The sequence below is a fragment of the Pseudorca crassidens genome, chromosome 12 (assembly GCF_039906515.1).
Source record: "Pseudorca crassidens isolate mPseCra1 chromosome 12, mPseCra1.hap1, whole genome shotgun sequence".
Lineage (NCBI taxonomy): Eukaryota > Metazoa > Chordata > Mammalia > Artiodactyla > Delphinidae > Pseudorca > Pseudorca crassidens.
The window spans coordinates 20,044,409-20,068,826 of record NC_090307.1 but is presented as its reverse complement, the minus strand read 5'-3'; the positions used below and the strand labels follow the sequence as shown (position 1 = coordinate 20,068,826).

The following is a 24,418-nucleotide window of genomic DNA, read 5'->3' as shown; positions in this document are numbered from 1 at the left end:
GTACCTTCAGACCCCAGGTACACAGATCTTGGCTGAGGAATGCCCTACAATAATGCTATGACCCTCTTTACATCATCCTAAGGAAGAGTATGGTCTAGTAGATACCATGTGGGATTTAGGGGCAATCAAACTTCAGTTTGAATACCTGCACTGATTTCTTTTCCTGTAAGCGATGTAACCTTGGACAAGTTTATTTAATTTCTTAAGCCTCATTTTTCTCATCTGTGAAATGGGTGGGTGGGTGTAATACCCCCCTCCCAGGTATTGTTTTGAGGATTTAGTGAGATCATTTAGGATGCCTGTCACATAGAAGGTATTCTATAACTATTAGTTCCTCTCTTTCCTTGATTAATCTAGTTTTTTTTTTTAAAGTTCCTCACAAGTTTGGACTTCCAAAAAGAATTACAGCCTATCAGACTGTATGAAAAACCAACTAGCTAAGACAATTTTTGGAGTCACAAGAATAATAAAAACTCATCACCCTCCCCCTGCCCCCCACTTTTTTTCCTCCATGATTGCTTATGCTTTCTTCCTCCATTCATATGTCCTTCTAGACATTATCACATGTCCAAATCCAACTCAGAATTTAAGGTCCGGATCAAGTGCACTGCAGTCCAGAAAGCTTTTCTAAATTCTTGGCTAGAGTCATCACTCACTTCTTACAACGCCCAAAACACTTAATCTCTACCTCTCATGTGTTACTCAAATTTGAGTAAGACAGCTGAATATGACTTACACAATGGCAGAGCCTTGAGGATGGGCTTGGAGAACAGCTTTGTCATAACACAGCCCAGCCAAGGACTGCTGGGAAACAACTGCAGACGGACCCACCCCACCGGAGCAGTGACAGCTGCACCCCTCAGCACTCTAGTTGGGTGGGCTGCATCAGAGCTGTGAAAGGGTCTTTTGTTCTGAGGGTTACTGGCCTCCCATTAGCCCTTTCAGCCAGTCACGCACAGCGAGCAGTCCTGTCAGCAGCCTCATTTCTTTAGAGGAAAGGAAGTGGTAAATCAGTGTGTGGTGAGGATCGTGGAACATCGGTTGGAAGAAGCTGCGTTTCTGGAAGCTTCTCTGCTAGCAAGTAGACACTGCTCAGTGGCTGAACTGCTGCTGATTTGGACAGGAAGCTGAGTCAGCTTGTGGGTCAGCCTCTGAGGAAGAGGTTGTGAGGGAGATTCGTGCACTAGGGTCCAGGGAGAGATGGAAGAGACCAGAAAATGAGGCCACTGCATAAAGTAGACTCAACCACAGGGGAGGTGAGGTCAGCTGAGGAAGGAAAGCTGTCAGGCCGAAGGTGTGGTTTCTGCTGCCTATGGTGAGGACAACCAAACAGAGGTAACCAAATGTACGTGCCAAAAAAGGTCCAAGGTGCACCACGTTTGGAATAGAATAGGCCTGTCCCCAGGCAGAAGCCCTGCCCTTGTCTTGGTTAATCTTAATATCTGAAAACACAGGAGTGACTGAGAATAAATATTTCTCTTTATAAGGGATATATGCAATAGTGCTAGTCAGCATTTCTCAAACTGACCCAATCATAAAAATCACCTGGTGAGGTTTCTAAAAAGATACAAATTTCCAGGCTCCATCTCAGATAGACCCGCAGAATCAGCATCATCAGGGAGAAGGCTGGTCTGGAATTCAGAATTTTTTTCTAGGCTTCTCAGGGGATTCTTACAATCAGGCCAGTTTAGGATGCCCTTTTGTGCCTGGAAGGGCTCACAAATGGGAATCAGAAAGTCTGAGTTTGAATCCAGGCTTTACCGCTCACTTATTGAGAGGTCTTGTGTGAACAGCATAACTTCTGTGAACCTGTTTCCTCAAATGAAAAAAGGGCATCCCTTTCCTCCCTACGTCACTGGCTTGTGAGGCTCAAAGGCCTTCATGTGTATGACAGTACATAGTAAATTCAACCTGTTTTCCCCAAACTGTCTATAAAATAAATTGCTCATGTACTACAAAAGTTTTCCATTGATTTGCAGCGTATTTTGGAAGAAGTATACATTTAGGTAAAATCAATTACAGGATGACAGTGGAGGCTTTAGTCTCCTCTGTCTGGCTTGCTCGTCCCCCCATGCAGCATGCTTTGGGTGAGCAAGTTATGTTTCTTTGGGGACTGCTTGGGTTATCATTGCTGCTTTCATTGCCTTCTCGGGGGTTTGTGAAACATGACGGGTCAACCCCAGACTCCAAGGAGAATAGTTGTGTTTGTCTTCCTCTGAAGGTGGGATGGGAGCAGACTATGGGATGCAGAATGGAGTGAGACCACACGGTGGTCAGCTATGTTTCTTCCAGAAGCAAGGGAAGATAATGATTAGGAAATCTGAGCATATAGATATGTATGTGAATATACACACATATATGTAAACATATACATACATATAAATATACACATATATGTAAACATATACATACATATAAATATAAACATAAATACATACAGGTATTAAAAATATAAAAAGTAAAATTGGGATTAAAAAAACACCTCATTTGTTTTTCAGTTAATATAGTCTTGATAGCTTTCCATCTTAATAAATACAGACGCATAACATGATTTTTTTTTTTTTTTTCGGTACGCGGGCCTCTCACTGTTGTGGCCTCTCCCGTTGCGGAGCACAGGCTCCGGACGCGCAGGCTCAGCGGCCATGGCTCACGGGCCCAGCCGCTCCGCGGCACGTGGGATCCTCCCGGACCGGGGCACGAACCCGTGTCTCCTGCATCGGCAGGCGGACTCTCAACAACTGCGCCACCAGGGAAGCCCCCCCATAACATGATTTTTAATGATTGACTACTAACACTTAAATTAATTGATGTGTCATAACTTACTTAACCAGTCCCTACTAGTGAATACCTGGAATGTTTTCCAAATATTTGCTAGCATAAATGTTGCCTCCTACACATGTCTTTGCCTAATTGTCCAAATATTTCCTTAGGAAAAATACCTAGAAATTGAATTGCTGGGTCACGATTATGCACATTTAAAAAAGACTTTTGATCTATTAGTTCAAGTGATTTTCCAGAAAACTTGTATCAATTTATATTCACACCAATACCTTCTATGTGCTAGCCCCTACCCTCAAGGAAACCACAGTCTAACTCTTTATACTTTAGGATATTAACCGTTTGTCTACCTTATGTATTTGGAAATATTTTCTGGTGTTTTATGCTCTTTTTTTTCTCTGATTGGACTGGGTAAATCCTTGATGTTTGCTTAAATTTCATAGTGTACTTCATGGTTTGAAAAGAGATTAAAAACTGTCCTCACTTTGATCAAACATAAGTAGGAGGCTAGGGTTATTGTTGCCACTTACAAATATGTTTATGTAATGTCAGATACTCAAATTCAATCTGGGTTTGTTGGCTGGACCATTGATTCATTTATTCATTTCATCAAACATTTATTGAGTGTCTTAAAAATTTCTAGGACCCTTCAGTCAAACGTGAACTCTAACTCTGAGGAAGCTGATGATCTAGTAGAGAAGACAGACAAATAAATCCATACTGATAGTGTGACATGCAGTGTGATACGTGCTATGATATCAGAATATACAGACTGCTCTGAGAACGCAGAGTAAGGAAATCTCTAATGAGGTGGGAAGGCACTTGGGCCATTTTGAAATTTTAGTAGGTATTTGGTGGATATAGGCATGGAAGGGCATTCTGTGCAAAAGGAACAGTATGATTGAAGGTGCAGAGACATGATACACATTGAAACATTTAGGAAATATGCAGTGTTTTTGTTTCTCTGGATTAAAGAGCATTGGAGAGCGGCAGGAGGGAAGTTAGAGATGAAGTTGGGGCCAAGATAAAATGGGCCTTCTGAAGGCTAAGATAAGAATGATGAATTTTACTTAGAAAATTTTGGGAGAAAAGAGGAAGAGGAGTGGGATTGCAGAGGGAAGAGTGGGACTTTACTTGTAGTGTTTCTTCTTTTTTTCTTTCCTTAAGAGATAATTTTAGATTTAGAGTTGCAAAAATGAGTTCCCACATGCCCTTTAACCAACTTTTGCTTATGTTCACCTTACCTAACCATAAAACATTTATCTAAACTAAGAAATTAACCTTGGTTAATTAATAATACTATTGATTATAGAACAGAACTTTATACAATTTCACCAGTTTTTCTACTAACGTTCCTTGTCCGCTCCAGAATCCAAGCTGGATCCCACATTGTCTTCAGGTCTTATATTGCCTTGGTCTGTGATAGTTCCTCAGTTTTCCTTGTCTCTCATTGTTACTGAACCAAGTTTGAGTCCGCTGGCTCTCATGTGGTAAAGCTGCTCTACTGACACTGGGTTGTGGCGAAGCAAAGTGCAGCGCACCAAGCAAGGAGTCCAGGACAGCTAGTGCTTAAGGCACCTGAACTCCCCATGGGTTTCATTCAGCAAATCATTTTTAAAGGCAAGGTGAGGGAGGGGCATCCCAGGGTATGTGATCAGCTCATGCACCATTCTCTGATTGGTTGATGGTGAGGTAATAGGGTGGTGTCACAAGGGTGAATATTATCAATTCTTTAGGTGCCAGTAGGTATAGGGGTTATGTGCTCACGATCATCAAGTAGTTAATTTCTTACATTTGGTGGTGGTTTTAGCATCTGTAGAACAACTCAGGAAATGTGCATCCGATACTGTAATCTAGGTACTTCAGAGAGAATTTGAAAGAATACTAGTCAGTTGTTTTGTAGCATGTTCCTCAGTTTGAATTTGTCTGTTTTCTCATGATTAGACTGAGGTTATACATTTTTTGGGAAGGATAACTCAGAAACGACGTGCCCTTCTCAGTTTGTCATATCGTGATGAACACTGATTTTTTATTGCTGTCTGGAAATGTTAACCTTGATCACTTGGCTAAGGCAGTGCTTGCCAGGATTCTCCACCATAAACTTAATGTTTTTTCCTTTTTAATTACTTAATATCTTCAGAATGTCAACTAAAAATCTGGAAGAACATCTTCTTGGTGATTTGGAGACATCTAAGAAATAATATCAGTATTATAATTATAATAATAATTACATATTATTAGTATTTTTGAGAGACCTGCTTTCTGAGCTGGTAGTCTCTGTCTCATTAAAGCTCTAAGCCTTCTTGACAAACCAATCAGTAATAGTTCAGACATTATTGCTCAGCAAAGACTAACTTAGCCTCATCTCGCGACAGATATTGACATCCCCCCATGTGTACTTATTCTACCAGCCAAGTTGCCTAGATCCTTAAGCCTTACCCCCCTCTTCCTGTCTTTCTCAAATGTCTCTCATTCCCTTCAGCACACACATTTTCTCAAGTCTCTTCCACGTTAAAAAAATACGTATATATACATAAAACCCCTCAATATCTTCCTCTGACCCTGTGACTGTCTCCCTAACCACCACCCTTTCCACATACTTCCTTCACAGTAAGCTTCCAGAGTATGTCATTTACACTCTACATCCGCGTTCTGTAATTAGCCCAGCCCATGGCATTCTTCTTTTGCTCCATCAAACAATTAACATTACTCTTATTAAAGTCAGCACAACCTTTCATTTGGCACTTTTCAGTAATTACCTTACTTTACTTCCTGCGGCATTTGACGTTGCTCACCATGGACTTGTTCCTGAAATGCTTCCATCTTTCTTGGCTACATTGGTAATATTCTTTCAGGGTTTTCTTTCTGTCTCTCTGGTTGTTCCTCCTTTATTTTTCTCTGTCATATTTTAAATCCGCCTGCGTCTGAATGATGCAAGACTCACACTTCCAAAGACTAGAGGGAAAAACAGTAAATTTACAGGGAAGAACTTGCCAAACACTACTTAAGCCTTGAGGTTAATATCCCTAGTGACGTCATGTGGTATCAGGTACCCCTGGCATGCTGTGATGAGAAGGGTACTTTCCCTCTGTGGTATTCTTTCAAAAAACCCACAGACCAAGTCAAGAGGAGTTGACCAAGGTGGTGACGTAGGAGGCTCCTGAGCTCCCCTCCTCCCACGTGCACACCAAACACACAGCCACATGTGGAGCATTTTCCCTTTGAAAAGGATCCAGAAACTGGCTGAAGGACTCCTACTCATCAGACGAATGAGGAAACATCCACATCAAAACAGGCAGGAAAAGCTGAGACACACTGTCACCATAAACCCCACCCCTGACACAGCACCATACAAGGGGGAGGGAAGCCCCAAGTCTTAGCTTTTCCTTAAAGAGAAAAGGGTTTAAGCCCCACGTCTACCACCCCAACATTTGAGACTCCCAGGGAGGGTCAGGCTCCCAAAACATCTAGCTCTGAAAGCCAGTGGGACTTGTTTTCACAAGACTCACAAGACTATAGCAAAATAAGAAGCAATTCTTTTTTTTTTGTCTTTATCTGACATTTTTTTAACATCTTTATTGGAGTATAATTGCTTTACAATGGTGTGTTAGTTTCTGCTGTATAACAAAGTGAATCAGCTATACGTGTACATATATCCCCATATCTCCTCCCTTTTGCGTCTCCCTCCCATTCTCCCTATCCTACCCCTCTAGTTGGACACAAAGCACCCAGCTCATCTCCCTGTGCTATGCGGCTGAGAAGCAATTCTTAAAGGGTGAGTGAACACTCACCAAGGCTATCACCCCAGCGTTCAGTGCAGAGGGAGAGGGCAAAATAGCCCTTCTGCCAGTCTTGCCCTCAAAGAGATTTATCTGCATACTTTAAAAGCTGCTGCCTGAGGGCCAGCCGTCTAATTGAGCAGGCGCTGGAGGCTGGCTGTAATCCTCCCTAGAGCCCAGAGAAGCTGGAGGACACCTCTGCCACCTGCTCCTTCCTACCTGCGCCAAGTCACCAGTTTCTCCGTGGAAGGAACTTGTATGCATGTCTGTGCCCCAGCTTTTATGGCTGCTGCAGAAAGGACTGACTGGATCACCTACCTCTGATAGCCGAAGGGGCTTCCATTCCCAGGTTGGAAGTGAATGAAAGGAGGTAGATATAATTGCTAGGAAAGTAACTGGGATGATGTCTATGGTAAGACTAACTGGTAGGTGACAATAAGCTGTATGAGTGTGTTGGACAGGCTTCACAGGTGAGAGGTAAATGATGGGTTTTAGTTTATAAAACGTATTTTGCTTATATGATCAGTTCTTTAGTTACTCCCTGCAGTGACTCTATGAGATATTATTATACAATATTTTCATTTTCCACATGAGCAAGCTGAGGTAAAACAGCTTATGCAGGCTCACACCAAGGGCCAGAGTCTGCTCAGAATGTTGCTATTTCCAGCTGTGCTGATCACTGGAAAAAAAATTGGGGGGAGGTGTGTTAGTTCCTTTTGCTAAAAAGGAAACTGCTTTGAGTAGGTTTGGCTAAAGCAAGATGTGTGACAAAAAATGCTGCTTGTTCCAGGTCTTATTCTGTGCTTTGGTGATGCAGTGCTGAGTAGGCTTGATTGAGCTGCTCAAATTCCCTAAGCGTTCTAAGAGAGCGGCAGGGAGACGCAGAGATGTGGGTGTTCATTTTCATTGAGCCTCATGCTGTTTGATGGTGTATTTATTTTCCTCATCTTCCTTAGGATGTTCTGATTTTTTTTGTTTTTTTTTGGTTAAGTCTCTCATAGTAACAACTCCTATTTAAGAAGAGCTCAACACATTTAAGAGGCAAATATGACAAGATCTTGGACTTTTTGTAATGCCTTTTGAAAATTTCAAATAGTCCAAATGACCAAGTTTCTTTATATGATTTAGATTAGAGCTATCAGCTTCTCCAGATAATACATTTTTTTCATAACAAGGTACTGTTTAGAGGATCAGAGCTTTTCGGCTTATTAAATACATTACACATCTTTATGATAAAAAATTTTATTTTTTATGATTTAGTTAATTCATATAGTAGAATTTAATAGTCTAAATTCTACAGGGTAAACCCATGCAAAATTTTCCCCTTTCCTGGATTTAGGAAACATTCTTTTGGATGACTTTTTTCCACTGCAAGTATTTTTGGTCTCTTGTGTATAACAGCTAAATGTACAGTAAATATCCCTGTTCCCAGGCCAATATGAGAGGCAAAACACGTAGAAAAAAAGCATACAAAACAGTATAGGGTACATGTCTGATGATAGGCACTGACAGCAAGAACTACTGAAATTTAGAGAAGAGAGAGCTTAGGATTCATTAAGAGCAGTTAGGAGAAATGTTGCAGGAAAAAAAAAGAGAGACTTAAAGATTGAAGGGTCTTGGAAACAGCCTAATTGAAGATTATGTAAGTGAGTTGGAGGAAAGAATAACTAAACTCCATACTGATGGAAAGTATGAGTATCTCATGAATTTATGATCCAAATCCCAGGAAGAGGCATTCTTGAAAAAATTATTCTTGTGAGAAGAGTGAGAGAAAAGGGAGCATGGATGGGGATGTGTATGCAGACCGCCTATGGGCAGCCCTTTCAGATCTCTGTGGTTCCTTCCCTAGTCGTACAGTGGGTGAACGCTATACTTCGTGTCTGTCCTTCGTGATCACTTACCCAAGATCTTCAGGAATTTGTTCCTCAGGCCCAGCTGAGGAAAGCCTTTTTAGATTGTGTGAGATCAAGACAGCCAGCCAGACTACAGGAAAGATGTTCTTTTTGTTCTGCAGAGAGATCCTTGCACTTACAACGATTTACACAGGTGTGGTATAAATTGTTCTCTGAACCCGTAAACTAAGAAAGCGTTATAGCAGGATGAATTCCTTATTTGTTTTCTGTTCATTGTTGAAGGGGTTATATTACTTTAGAAAAATGGAGTGATTTTTCAGAGGACATAAAATTATCTAAACTCACAGGGACCAAGAGGTATCTAATTTGTGGCCAAGCTCTGAGTGAAAGTTTATCTTTTACATGGTACAATGTAAGCGAAAATTGATTCTTTGGACAGTTATTGCTTGGAGTGTAGCTTCTATTCCAATTATCCAGGAATTCTGACTCCCTTTTGAAAATAATAGCATCTTGATGTTTGATGTTATTTTATTTTGAAGAATTCAAAGGCTTTTATTTTTCACAGTTTTATTTTGATAAATATACATTATTAGAATATTCATATTTTATTTGATAATGCAATTAGAATTTTATAAAATATGCAGTTAAAATTTCTGAATGATTTAAGTAATGGTTTTGAAAGGTAAACTTGACTTCGTATCATTAAGTGAGGTCAATAGTTATGCTATTATACATTCACTTCAAATTAGTTGAGTTAGCCTGGATTTTATGATGTTAGACCCGTAAGATATCAGAAGTCCAAGGATATAAACAACAAAAAGATAATAATGACATATATATCATTAATAATTGAGAAACTTTTTGAAGTTATTTCTCAGGTAAACTGCTTAAACTGTCATGAAGGTAAATTAAGTTAGATGCATCTAGTTTAGGCTCCAGATCTCAGAATATTTCATACATAATTTTACCAAATATTCCACTTAATTAACTATTTTTCTTAGCCAAAGAAAATCCATATAAAGTGAAATACATTAATGAAAGAATGATTTAAAAACACACAGTATTCAAAAAAGTGTAAAATTAAAATTGATTTTAATTTTACACTTATTTAAGTTGATGTAGTTTTCCAAGATTTAAAAATGATTTTAGTGAAATTTTAATAGGTACCCAAGTGGAGAGAAGAAAACACTTCTGGATTCTGGGTTTTGAACTATCTGAAATTCAGCAGTAATGAAAATTATTTCAGGTTTAACTCAATCAAAGCTTGGCAAAGTTTTTGCCTGGATAAAATAGTTATTAATAAACATTAAATTGGAGAACAATTATTTAAACTACCCTTGAGTGAGCTATAGTTATTTTATTTAATAGAAAACTTTTTGTCTCCTTTCTTTATCTCTTGCTGAAAGAGTGCCAGAAACCATTTAGGAGTGTTCACTTGAAGTAAAATGAGAAATAAGCAAAAAGGGATAAGGAAACAGGGCAATAAGGAAAAATGTCTGATCTTCAGTGTGCAGATCTATTGGGAAAACAGTATTTTTCCTTTTGCCAAGCATTTATTGAAGTTTAAATAGCAGAATAAAAGTCTTTTCTTGGGAAGAAATGGCACTCATATCGTACGAAAATTGAAACGTTGAGGTATCATAATATACTTTCCTTTGTAGTGCATTTTTAAATTAAATTAAAAAAATTTTTAAAACTAAAAATTGTACATATTTAAGGTATACAAAATAATGTTTTGATATACATGCATCGTGAAACGATTACTGCAGTCAAGCTAATCAATCCATCTCCTCACATGGTTATCTTTTTTGTGTGTGGTGAAAGCATCTGAGTTCTTTCTACTCTCTTAGTGAGTTTCCAGGTAAACTACAGTATTATTATTAACTATAGTCACCAAGCTGTACATTAGATTTCTAGAATTCACTCATCCTACATAACTAATTTTGTACCCTTTGACAAACATCTCTCCATTTCTCCCACCTCCCTGCTCCGACGTTTTTAGATTCTGCACGTAAGAGAGATCATGCAGTATTTTTTTTTTTTTTTTTTTTTTTTTTTGTGGTACGTGGGCCTCTCACTGTTGTGGCCTCTCCCGTTGCGGAGCACAAGCTCCGGACGCGCAGGCTCAGCGGCCATGGCTCACGGGCCCAGCTGCTCCGCGACATGTGGGATCTTCCCGGACGGGGGCACGAACCCGTGTCCCCTGCATCGGCAGGCGGACTCTCAACCACGGCGCCACCAGGGAAGCCCCATGCAGTATTTTTCTTTCTGTGTCTTGCTTACTTCACTTAGCAGGATATACTCAAGGTTCATCCATGTTTTTACAAATGGCAGGACTTCCATCTTTACTGTAGCTGAATAATATTCCATTGTATGTATATACCACATTTTCTTTATCCGTTCATCCACTGATGGACACCTAGTTTGTTTCTATATCTTGACTATTGTGCATGACACTGCAGTGAACATGGGAGTGCATATATTTCCTCGAGTAACTGATTTCCTTTGTAGTGTTTATTACAAATGTTATTAAACATTTATTTGTATGTGTTTTTTGCTAAGCTCTAGGCTCCCTGAGAGAAAAGACTGAATCTCTGGTCCCCTACTTACTTTCAAAGACTCAGCATAGTGGCTGACACCTACTAAGACACAGGAAATAGTTATTGCATGAATGAATGTTACAAATAAAATGAAAAACTGAACCCACAAGGGAAGTTAAAAGAGGAAGTTTGATTATTTTAGTCATTAAGAAGAGACTAATCCAAGATTTTGTGGAGATAAACGAAGACCACCGTGTGAGAATAAACAGAGGCTCTTCATTCAGAACTCACTATATAGCAAGGGTGTCAGCCACCATCACTTGTGTTTGGTAGAGACTCAGAGGATGTAGGGGAGTGGGAAAGCTTTATAGTGGGAAAAAAAGGAAGGCTTCAGGTGAACCTGAAGGCTGTTGGCATGCTGAAGCTACAGGTAGGAAAACTAGAATCAGGTCACCTTATACGGTTGGTTTGGGGAGCATGTTTGGCCTTCGCTGAATGATCCTGAGTTGGGAGAGGGGGCAAAAATTAGGAAAGCTGTCAGTCATTGGCCAAGTCCTGACCATTCTAGGCTGATTGTGGTTTGCCTTTCCTGGCTAGTTGTTGCTGGAAGTTGTGGGTCAGAGTTCTACTGAGATGTAAAGTTTGACATGTTCCATTTGTATATTCAATCTTTCAATTTAGTGTTTCTCAAATATGTGACAGGTTGAGAGCCTCATTTGATAGTTTCCTTCTCTCTGGTAAAAGATGGTGGGTGCTTAGTAAATATTTGTGGGATGGTGAGAAATGGGAAGAGAAGAAGGCTGAAGTTCTTTCTCTGCTGCATCCCAAGACTGTACTATGCAGTGCAATAGCCACTAGACACACATAACTGGTGAGCACCTGAAATGTAGCTAGTTTGAATTGAGATGTGTTTTAAATGTTAAATATACAAATGTCCAAATCTTCATATGAATGAAAGAATGCAAACTATCTCATTAACAATTTTTTTTCCTGCTTTTATTTTTATTTGCATTTTTTTTTTTTTGGGCGGCATTTGTTCCCGGGCCATAAGTTTTTGTTTCTTTAGTTTCTTCTGGGGTATCTTTTTCTTCTGTGCAACCTCCTTTTCTGATTTAAGATCAATCTATTCTTTTTCAGTAAGGATCATCTCAGTGTGGCAGGGAGAGCTCATGAATGGGTTGATCCGACCATGAGCTCTGTAAGTCCTGTGCCGTATCTCGGGGGCTTTGTTCACCTGGATGTGCTCAATATCCAGAGAATCTACATCTAAACCCTTAAGTTCAGCATTACTATCTGCATTTCCGAGCATGTGCAATAAAAATTCAGCAATCTTTTTGGGCCACCAACTCTTGAGGCCAGCCCCACTGTTTGGCCTGGGCACACCTACCAACTCCACCATTGTAACGACTGAATGGCACACATCGCTTCTGTAAAGTGACATCCTTCAGATACTCGGTGGCATTTAGGATATGCATACCGTTAATGGCCTGGGAAGTTTCACGAGTGTTCTTAAAGTGAACACGAAGGTTTGAACCTCTTGATTTGCATGTTTGTGGGGTTTTCTGGGTCAAGTGAATGGTGAACCATTTTTAGCGGTCACCTCAGGTCGCTTACTGGAAAAAGCTCATTAACAACTTAAAAATATTTATGAAATATTCAAATGATAATATTTGGATATATTAGGTCAAATAAATATGTTGTTTAAATTAATTTCACTGTTTTTAAAAAATGTTTTAAAAAATGTGGTTACTAAAAACTCTAAGATTATGTATGTGGCTTGGATTACATCTCTACTGAACAATGCTGACCCAGAGTGACACTTTTTGTGCATAAATTTTCTCTTCAATAAAATAAAGGAAATAATTTCTATAGCATGTCCCTTTTACATTGCCTCAATATAAAGGTATTTGAAAAGGCTGGAAACAAATTTGCATTCATTTATTCATTCATCAAAATATGTGATGTATTTACTATGTCCCGGACATAAAACTAGACATTCCTGAATAACTCCCAGTCCTTGCCTTTGCCAGCTTGTGGACAGAGAGACTTAAAGGGTGATTTGTTTGGTAGGCATACAAAACTACTTAAACCCGAGAAAACTTCATGGGAAATGCTCTTGCAGCCTAATACTCACAATGGTGTATCAATAATGTAATAATTTACGTCTCTAAAAAAAGTAAAACCAGGGCTTCCCTGGTGGCGCAGTGGTTGAGAGTCCGCCTGCCGATGCAGGGGACACGGGTTCGTGCCCCGGTCCAGGAAGATCCCACATGCCGCGGAGCAGCTAGGCCCGTGAGCCATGGCCACTGAGCCTGCGCGTCCGGAGCCTGTGCTCCGCAACGGGAGAGGCCACAGCAGTGAGAGGCCCACGTACTGCAAAAAAAAAAAAAAAGTAAAACCAGCACAAAAAACATCTGAAAATTCACCTAAGGAAGATCTTTGTTTAACATGTTTTCATGAACCAAGAGGTGTTTCAGTTCTGATTTTTTTTCCCCACTTACAAGCTGTGTGACCTTGATAAGCCCCTGAACCCTATGGGAATCATAATCTCTCCCCCATAAACTGGATTTACCTCATTAGATTGCTCTGAGGATCAAACAAGATAATATGTGTGAAAAACTAATATAAATATGAAGGATAATTATAATTATTAGAAACAATTATGACCATTAGGTTAAAATGAAGGTACTGAGAAAAGAGCAGTTTGGGGACCCACAAAATAAATTTTGGCTTATATAGATTCTTTTTTTCTTGGCTGTGTTGGGTCTTTGTTGCTGCGTGGACTTTCTCTCGTTGCCGCAAGTGGGGGCTACTCTTGGTTGCGATGCGCGGGCTTCTCATTGCGGTGGCTTCTCTTGTTGCGGAGCACAGGCTCTAGGCACACGAGCTTCAGTAGTTGCAGCATGAGGGCTCAGTAGTTGCGGCTCATGAGCTCTAGGGCGCGGGGGCTTCAGTAGTTGTGGCGCACAGGCTTAGTTGCTCCACAGCATGTGGAATCTTCCCGGACCAGGGATCGAACCTGTGTCCCCTGCACTGGCAGGTGGATTCTTAACCACTGTGCCACCAGGGAAGTCCATATAGAGACTACAAGAAGCCAAATAAAGAAGCATAAAGATGCAAAGTATAATACATGATATTAAGATCTAACCCTTCATATGCTTCTAAATCATTAGAAAAAATTGCCTTCAAGAATGAAATGAATTCCTTTGCTGTGCAGAAGCTTTTAAGTTTCATTAGGTCCCATTTGTTAATTTTTATTTTTATTTCCATTTCTCTAGGAGGTGGGTCAAAAAGGATCTTGCTATGATTTTTGTCATAGAGTGTTCTGCTTATGTTTTTCTCTAGAGACTTTTATAGTGTCTGGCGTTACATTTAGGTCTTTAATCCATTTTGAGTTTATTTTTGTGTATGGTGTTAGGAAGTGTTCTAATTTCATTCTTTTACATGTAGCTGTCCAGTTTTCCCAGCACCACTTATTGAAGAGACTGTCTTTTCTCCATTGTATATCCTTGCTTCCTTTATCAAAAATAAGGTGACCATATGTGCATGGGTTTATCTCTGGGCTTTCTATCCTGTTCCATTGATATCTATATTTCTGTTTTTGTGCCAGTACCATACTGTCTTGATTACTGTAACTTTTACAAGATGAAAAGACAGCCCTCAGAATGGGAGAAAATATTTGCAAATGAAGCAACCGACAAAGGATTAAACTCCAGAATTTACAAGCAGCTCATGCAGCTCAATATCAAAAAAACAAACAACCCAATCCAAAAATGGGCAGAAGACCTAAATAGACATTTCTCCAAGGAAGATATACAGATTGCCAACATGAAAGGATACTCAACATCACTAATCATTAGAGAAATGCAAATCAAAACTACAATGAGGTATCACCTCACACCAGTCAGAATGGCCATCATCAAAAAATCTACAAACAGTAAATGCTGGAGAGGGTGTGGAGAAAAGGGAACCCTCTTGCACTGTTGGTGGGAATGTAAATTGATACCGCTACTATGGAGAACAGTATGGAGGTTCCTTAAAAAACTAAAAATAGAACTACCATATGACCCAGCAATCCCACTACTGGGCATATATCCTGAGAAAACCATAAGTCAAAAAGAGTCATGTACCACAATGTTCATTGCAGCACTATTTACAATAGTTGAGACATGGAAGCAACCTAAGTGTCCATCAACAGATGAATGGATATAGAAGATGTGGCACATATATACAATGGAATATTATTCAGCCATAAAAAGAAACGAAACTGAGTTATTTGTAGTGAGGTGGATGGACCCAGAGTCTGTCATACAGAGTGAACTAAGTCAGAAAGAGAAAAACAAATACCGTATCCTAACACATATATATGGAATCAAAAAAAAAAAAAAAAGGTTCTGAAGAACCTAGGGGCAGGTCAGGAATAAAGATGCAGATGTAGAGAATGGACTTGAGGACACGGGGAGGGGGAAGTGTAAGTTGAGATGAACTGAGAGAGTGGCATTGACATATATACACTACCAAATGTAAAATAGATAGCTAGTGGGAAGCAGCCACATAGCACAGGGAGATCAGCTCGGTGCTTTGTGACCACCTAGAGGGGTGGGATAGGGAGGGTGGAAGGGAGATGCAAGAGGGAGGAGATATGGGGATATATGTATATGTATAGCTGATTCACTTTGTTATAAAGCAGAAACTAACACACCATTGTAAAGCAATTATACTCCAATAAAGATGTTAAGAAAGGAAAGAGAAAGACTCCGTGCTTCCACTGCAGGGGTGTGGGTTCGATCCCTGGTAGAGGAACTAATATCCTGCATGCCATGTGGCCAAAAAATATATATATATAAAGAATAAAAAGTATAAACTGTGAAAAATCCAAACATTAAAAATGTGTTTCTTGCAAATAAAAATAAAATTAAAATAAAATATGTTTCTTGCAAATAAAATAAAATTTTGAAAAAAAAAGAATGAAATGAACAGAAAGCTCTTGGAGGAAACTGCTTGGGGGCTATATTTTTGATTAAAAGTTTGGCCTAAGGCCTTATTCTTTGTAGCAATCTAAAAGAAAAAATAAAAGGTAGTGCTCCTTGTTAACTCTTGTGGCCTTTTGATAAATTTTAGTTCTGTCTCTTCACCTAGCCCTATAAAGATAATAACATCCTTGGCTATATCACTGGATTACAAAAGGAGAAATGTAAATGACTAGTCTAGGGCTGCGTAAAGGGAATAGCTTCCTTCTAGATCTCCACAGTCCAGTATGGTAGCCATGTGTGGCTGTTGGACACTTGATATGCAGTAAGTGTAAAATACAGGTTTTGAAGATTTAGTATGAAAAAGAAGAGTGAAAAATATTTCATTATTAATTTTTTATATTGTCTACATGTTGGAATAACGTTTTTGTATATATTGAGTTAGGTAAAATCTCTTATTAAAATTAATTTCACTTTTATTTCTATTGTGCCTTCTGGAAAATTTAAAATTACACATGTGCCTCACATTTGTGGCTCGCATTATATTTCTATTGGATAGCACTCCCCAAGACCCTTCCTAGTGCATTTTAAGTTTATTTATTTATTTATTTATTTATATTTTTGGCTGCACTGGGTCTTCATTGCTGCGTGCAAGCTTTCTCCAGTTGTGGTGAGCAGGGGCTACTGTTCACCACGGTGCGCAGCCTTCTTGTTGTGGTGGCTTCTCTTGTTGCGAAGCACGGGCTCTAGGCACACAGGCTTCAGTAGTTGTGGCACACAGGCTCAGTGGTTGTGGCTCCTGGGCTCTGGAGTGCAGACTCAGTAGTTGTGGCGCATCGGCTCAGCAGCTCCGTAGCATGTGGGATCTTCCCGGCCCAGGGCTCAAACCCATGTGCCCTGCATTGGCAGGCGATTCTTAACCACTCTGCCACCAGGGAAGCCCCCTAGTGCATTTTAAAAGCTCAAGTTCTGGGACTTCCCTGGTGGTCCAATGGCTAAGACTCCGCATTCGCTGGGCCTGGGTTTGATCCCTGGTCAGGGAACTAGATCCCACATGCCGCAACTAAAGATCCCCTGTGCCGCAACTAAGACCTGGCACAGCCTAAACAAACAAACAAACAAATAAATAAAAATATTTTTTTTAAAAAAAGCTCAAGTTCTTGTCTGGATGGATTTTGGAATACTTTTCCTCTCTCCACATCCATCCTTTCCTGTCCTTCCTTCTAGCAGGCATGAACTAAGCTGCCAAAGCAGAGATCTAGGTTAATTACCTGAAAAATAAGACCCCCCAAAATGTTCTTTCCTCTTGTTGACAGTTTTCTTCACTCTTTTTTTTCCTAGTTGAAGAGGAGAAAAACTTTGGTTGGAAATGACTCAGGCAGAGTTCCTGTAAAAATTCCTTCCATTAACAAAGAGTTGGAAACCATAAAATGGTTTCTCCTTGCCAGTCAATGGCTTTCAGTTTAATCTGACGTCATCTGTCTCTGCTCATATGTGCAACGAATACAATTCGTTAGTACTTTTCCTGGACTAATTTTCTCTCCCACTAGACATTCCACTGAAGTACCTCATCTGACCACAGATCTGCACCAAGAAGGGAGTCTCATGACAGAAACAAACACTTTTTATTCTCCCACTCCTTTACTGGGAAAAAGCAATAGAAGTAGAAGAAGAGCAGAGATTTGTGGTATCATGTTTAAAAGTCAATAGAAGGAAGAGAGATATTCAAGATTATTTAGAATTTCTGCAAGTGAAATTCTCAATTTACAGGGTTTTGTGCACAGTGTGCCAGGAATGGTGGTAGGCACTGGTAATATAAACAAAAATTCCTTCGCTCATTCAGCTTATAGTCTAAGGTGAGGAGACAGGCAATAAAGTGTTAAAGTATAATTTTCAAGAGGATCTTGTAATGACTTTCTTGCAACTATAAAATGGACATGTGTCAAAGATTATATTCACCTCATTAATAAGGGAACAAGTAAGATATTAAAACAACTTTAAAGATCATTTGAGAAGTTAGGTATTTATAGTCAATGTTAGGACAAATTTGCTGGATTAGATACAAAACTGGTTAATGACCAATGGGGATATAAACCATGAACTCTGGTTTCATCTGTCCCACCAGACCAGAAGTTACTTGCATCTTTACCAGTCAAAAATCCACAAGTTAGCCTCTACTAACAGATTTTACCTATTTAAAAGTTTTGGATAATTTTCTAATAGAAGTAACTAAGTAAGATATATAGTATTTTGGATGGTGGTAATTGCTTGAGAGAAAAATAAAGGAGATAAACAGATGAGGGGGCTAGTATGTGTTTGTGTGCTCAATTTTAAATCAGGAGACTAGAGAAGTCCTCTCTGAGAAACTGACCTTTGAATAAAGATCTGAAGGAAGTGAGAAAGTGGTAATTATATCTGGTGGAAAAGGATAACAAGGTAGATGGAATAGTGAGTGCAACATTCCTAAGATGGAAATGTGATTGGCAGTGGTCTCTGAGCATCTAGGAGGCCAATGTGGATGGAGTGCCTTGAGTGTCTGGGACAGATATAGGAGCTGATGTCAGAGAATTTATGGTAGGGGGTGGGCCAGATCCCACAGAGCCTTGTAAACCATTGTAGTGACTTTGAGTTCCTCTTTGAGGGAGATGGGGAAACGATCAGGGCCTTTGAGCAGAGAAGTGATATGATATGACTTCCATATTAATAAAGTCTCTGTGGCTGCTATATTGAGAACATACTGAGGGAACCTAAGAGTGAAAGCAGGACAGCCAGTGAGAAATGATGGTGTCTTGAACCATGTTGGTGGTGTACGGCTGTGAGAAGTGAGTTTGCATTTTAGATATGTTTGGAAGGAAGAACCAACAATATTTGCTGGTGGATCACATATGGGGTGTGATAGAAATTGAGGAGTCGTTGATAGCAAGGTTTTTGGCCTGAGCACCTGGAAGGCTAGGGCTACCATTAGTTGTCATGTGAAGCAATGTCCTGAGCTGAGAGCCATGTTAAGATTCTGAAATAATAACTAACCAGTGATTTTTTTGCTTATTCTATCTGAGAAATACAAAATGTAGGTTCACGAATTTTGTTAAGCCAAAGTCTTCAAGGGAATTAGTTTTTGCTTGTTCTTCATTTTTTTGTGTTTTGTTTTGTTTTGCTTAGTCATCTTTCAAAAGCCAAAATGAACAGAGGTCTAATATCAAAGAGATGATGTCCCCTTAGGCTCGGAGAACAAGGGGAAGAGGATGGGAAGGAAGAATTCAAATTCTGGTTACTCATGTACATTACCACATAAGTAACTTGTATTAAAAAACACTATATACTCATTATAATTCGGGAAGTAATGCAGAGTGGGATTTCTTAAAAAAAAAAAATTAAGGACCATCTTCCACACTTCCACCCTATTGGGTAAACTGTTAACCATCTGTTGTGTATTCTACACCTCTCTCCATGCTTATATAAACGCTTTTGTAAATTTTCAAACATATACGCATTAAAAATGGAATAATATTCTAGATTTTAAGCAGAATAACATTCTTTTAGTTTTTACTTAATATATCATGGACATCTTTCCCAGGCCATATGCAAAGCTAGATGGAGTCAGTACACGCCTATGGCCAGTGGAGAGCTGGAGCCATCTCCTGCTAGCTCACGAGACCCGTCGGCATGTCTTCCCAGCTCTGCACTCAGCAACATCACACTGGCAAATTGAAACTGACCATGGTGGGAATATTTACACTCTTTAAATTGTCAGACGCTACAAATCAGGCCCCCTCTTCCAAGAGCCAGTTGTTAAACACATACTATCATACCTGACCAAGATGGCCTCAGTATTCCCCTCAGCTGACTAAATTTTAGACAAACTTCCTGACTATTGGTCCCTGACCTCCCCTTTTTTAGAGGTTTTCTTTAGAGAACTTTCAATTTTAAATATTTTCTCTGTCCCTTTGAGATGTTCTCCCAGCCTCTTGCCAGCTGCACAACCCAGGACTGTCTTTCGCAAGGACCTGGGATCCATACATCCATACCTTTAAATGTAACCATCAAGGAAGACAGTGCCTACTACCTACCAGTCTCTGTGGGAGGGCAGGAGCCTAACTTCACTTACCGCCAATTAGCAAACACAGATGACCTAATCACACTGACCAGTCTCCCCCCTATTTTATAGGAACCTCAGTCCTATATCCCACCTTGGGCCTTCACCTTGATCCCTCTGAGGCCATTAAAACCCAAGATGATGTCTTCACTGAAGCTGTGACTTTAGTGCGTGTTTTTAACACTGGTCTTGAGACTCCTTCCTTCACCACTCCCATGTTATATATATCATTTTCGATGTTTTGCAGTGGGAAGGATTTTCTGAGTTATATGGTCAGCGATGTGGGTACAAATGGGTGCCGTCTCTCTTGCGTAGGCCTAAAATTTCTTCCAGTAATTTCCTTCTTTGTATTTAGTTTTGCAACTGAGCTGATCTATTTTAACATATGATATATGGTAAGAATTTCATTTATTTTTCCAAGCAGTTATCTATTGAAATAAAACCATTTGTGATTACCTGTTTGTCACATACTAAATTATGTACACTTAGGTCTATTCCTGGACTTCATTCTTTTCTATTAAATATATCTCTGTGTTTGGGAGCAAGTAACACACTTAAAATATTTTCTAAATTGTGGCTTCATAATACTTTTATTAACTATTAAAAAAATTTTTGAAACTTTAATGCTCTTCTAATTCATTTATTCCTCCAGATACATTTATGTTCTGAAATGTGTATTATATCATAAATTAATTTGAAATATTGATATCTTCTTAATAGGTACTCCAGAATTATGTTAAAACTCTATTCAAGCATATAGAACATTTAAGCTAAGTGATTATTTTAGAGATACACATTTTAGGTAGCTTAACCCTGAATAATCAGGGTGGTAGAGAAATTTTACAAGGATGGGTTTTCTACATCTTCTAGTGAAGTGTTGCTGTTTATTTATTTAGTATAAAGATTAGAGAGGAAAAGAGGAGGGAAGGAGATGGCAGGGAAGGAAGTAGTTAGGTAAATCAACATTGGTTGATGGCTTCTAACTCCTACTTTCAGTTTCTAATTTTAGTCCCATTAAATTCTTATAAAAGCAGCTTTTAAGTAATACATGTGACTGATGCTAACATTACAGTCTCTCCTCTTCCCTCTCTTTGTCTTGGTGGGGGAGGAGGACTGTGGAAGAGTCTGAGCAGTCATCAGTCTGGGTAGCTGACCCTGGAATTATCATGATTTCACTCAGTACTGCTAGGGTTTTAGTATCCAGTGTGATGAGCTGGTGATAGTTCTTTAGTAGTACCCCAATGACAGGGGTCTTCATAAGAAAATAGGCTTTTGGTCAAATGATTCAATTATAAGTTTGATATTGATAACTTATGGGGGCCTTCTAGTAGTTAATATGATCTCAGTTATTTTTTTGGAAAATGATTGTGTGCCTGACTCTGATTTTTAACTCATGAATGAGGTTTGTAGGGCCCCTCTATTGCAGCTTATGATCCATCCCAAACTATCCAGGAGCTTTCTGAAGTACCAAACACTCACCCTTTTGTTGTTTTACTCTCAGACAATAACCATGAGGCTGCACTCCACCACTCCATCCCAGAAGTTCAGCTTACCAGCTAAACATGTCTGTTGTTACCTTGAAGATTATTCTATGGTCCTCCGCTGTGTTTGAGGTTAAGGGGAATATATATTGCTCTGTTAATTGTATAATATAAAAGAGAGGAAAGGTGTTCTCAACTTCATCCTCCACTGGCCCTGCCATAGTTACTCTTACTTCTTTGTATGAAGGTAGCAAGACCCTTAAAACAAAGATTTTGAGGAGAAAGAAAACATCATCTTACTGTACTAGAGAATGAGGAAAAATGGAAGAATCAACTTGAATATCCTTTTTTGTCCTCTGAGATCCTATCAGTTCTTTAGCACCCCTCTCTAGTCCTCTCCCCACCCCTCTGGTGTTTTCCTTGGCTACCCCACTCCCAGTGTGTCTGCTCTCTGACTCTCACAGCATTTAGTTCAAGGGATTCATCAGGCATAGGGACTCAGTAAGTCCTCATTATTCCTGGTCTCTATATTTGCAAACTTACTTGCTCACCAACATCAGTACTTGAGGAATTTTTACAGTCATTTGTGGATATGAGCAGAATGGAAAAAATTTGAAAAAATTGAGTCTCTCATCATGCATGTTTGTAACTGAGATTGAACAAAGAGACACATCACCTTCCTGTTTCATCTCTCCTATTGTTGTGTACTTTTCATAGTCTATTTAGCTCCATGCTCTTTTTTGCACTTTTGTGCTTTTTGTTGGTAATTACATAGTTTAAAATAACCTCCAAGTGTAGTGCTAAAGTGCTATTTAGTATTCTTAAGCTCAAGAAGGCTGTGGTGTGTTTTATGCAGAAAATACATGTGTTGAGAAGCTTTGTTTAAGCATGAGTGCCATTGGAAACAAGTCCAATGTTAATGAATCAGCGATATATATTATGTAAGATATCTCTAAACAGAAACACACATAAAACAAGGTGATATATTGATCAGTTGATGAAAAGTGTTGTGATCAGAGGCTTGCAGAAACCTAACCCTTTATTTCTTCTAGGAGCAGTGCTTCAGTATTTTATTTTTTTTTTCTTTTTAACATCTTTATTGGAGTATAATTGCTTTACAATGGTGTGTTAGTTTCTGCTTTATAACAAAGTGAATCAGTTATACATATACACATATCCCTGTTTCTCTTCCCTCTTGCATCTCTCTCCCTCCCACCCTCCCTATCCCACCCCTCTAGGTGGTCACAAAGCACCAAGCTGATCTCCCTGTGCTATGCGGGTGCTTCCCACTAGCTATCTGTTTTACGTTTGGTAGTGTATATATGTCCATGCCACTCTCTCACTTTGTCCCAGCTTACCCTTCCCCCTCCCCATATCCTCAAGTCCATTCTCTAGTAGGTCTGTGTCTTTATTCCCGTCTTGTCCCTACGTTCTTCATGACCATTTTTTTTTCTTAGATTCCATATATATGTGTTAGCATACGGTATTTGTTTTTCTTTCTGACTTACTTCGCTCTGTATGACAGATTCTAGGTCCATCCACCTCACTACAAATAACTCAATTTCGTTTCTTTTTATGGCTAATATTCCATTGTATATATGGGCCACATCTTCTTTATCCATTCATCTGTTGATGGACATTTAGGTTGCTTCCATGTCCTGGCTATTGTAAATAGAGCTGCAGTGAACATTGTGGTACATGACTCTTTTTGAATTATGGTTTTCTCAGGGTATATGCCCAGTAGTGGGATTGCTGGGTTGTATGGTAGTTCTATTTTTATTTTTTAAGGAACCTCCATACTGTTCTCCATAGTGGCTGTATCAATTTACATTCCCACCAACAGTGTAAGAGGGTTCCCTTTTCTCCACACCTTCTCCAGCATTTATTGTTTGTAGAATTTTTGATGATGGCCATTCTGAACACTGTGAGATGATATCTCATTGTAGTTTTGATTTGCATTTCTCTAAAATTACTGAGGTTGAGCATTCATTCACGTGCTTGCTTGCAATCTGTATATCTTCTTTGGAGAAATGTCTATTTAGGTCTGCCCATTTTTGGATTGGGTTGTTTGTTTTTTTGATATTGAGCTGCATGAGTTGCTTGTATGTTTTGGAGATTAATCCTTTGTCAGTTGCTTCATTCGCAAATATTGTCTCCCATTCTGAGGGTGGTCTTTTCGTCTTATTTATGGTTGCCTTTGCTATGCAAAAGGTTTTAAGTTTCATTAAGTCCCATTTGTTTATTTTTGTTTTTATTTCCATTTCTCTAGGGGGTGGGTCAAAAAGGATCTTGCTGTGATTTACATCATAGACTGTTCTGCCTATCTTTTCCTCTAAGAGTTTGATGGTGTCTGGCCTTACATTTAGGTCTTTAATCCATTTTGAGTTTATTTTTGTGTATGGTGTTAGGGAGTGTTCTAATTTCCTTCTTTTACATGTAGCTGTCCAGTTATCCCAGCACCACTTATTGAAGAGGCTGTCTTTTCTCCACTATATGTACTTGCCTCCCTTATCAAAGATAAGGTGACCATATGTCATGGGTTTATCTCTGGGCTTTCTATCCTGTTCCATTGATCTATCTTTCTGTTTTTGTGCCAGTACCATACTGTCTTGATTACTGTAGCTTTGTAGTATAATCTGAAGTCAGGGATCCTGATTCCTCCAGCTCTTTTTTTTTTCACTCAAGACTGCTGTGGCTATTCGGGGTCTTTTGTGTTTCCATACAAACTGTGAAATTTTTTGCTCTAGTTCTGTGAAAAATGCCAGTGGTAGTTTGATAGGGATTGCATTGAACCTGTAGATTGCTTTGGGTATTACAGTCATTTTCACAATGTTGATTCTTCCAATCCAAGAACATGGTATATCTCTCCATCTGTTTGTATCATCTTTAATTTCTCTCATCAGTGTCTTATAATTTTCTGTATA

The 24,418-nt window shown here is 39.3% G+C and overlaps 1 protein-coding gene and 1 pseudogene across 4 annotated transcripts in view; one reads left to right on the top strand and one right to left on the bottom strand.

Annotated features, from left to right (window-relative positions):
* LOC137204099 (dynactin-associated protein-like) overlaps positions 1-24,418 on the top strand; it is an 89,120-nt gene that overhangs the window by 29,387 nt on the left and 35,315 nt on the right. The gene's annotated exons all lie outside the window — the stretch shown is intronic.
* LOC137204220 (large ribosomal subunit protein uL22 pseudogene) lies at positions 11,894-12,537 on the bottom strand (annotated as a pseudogene).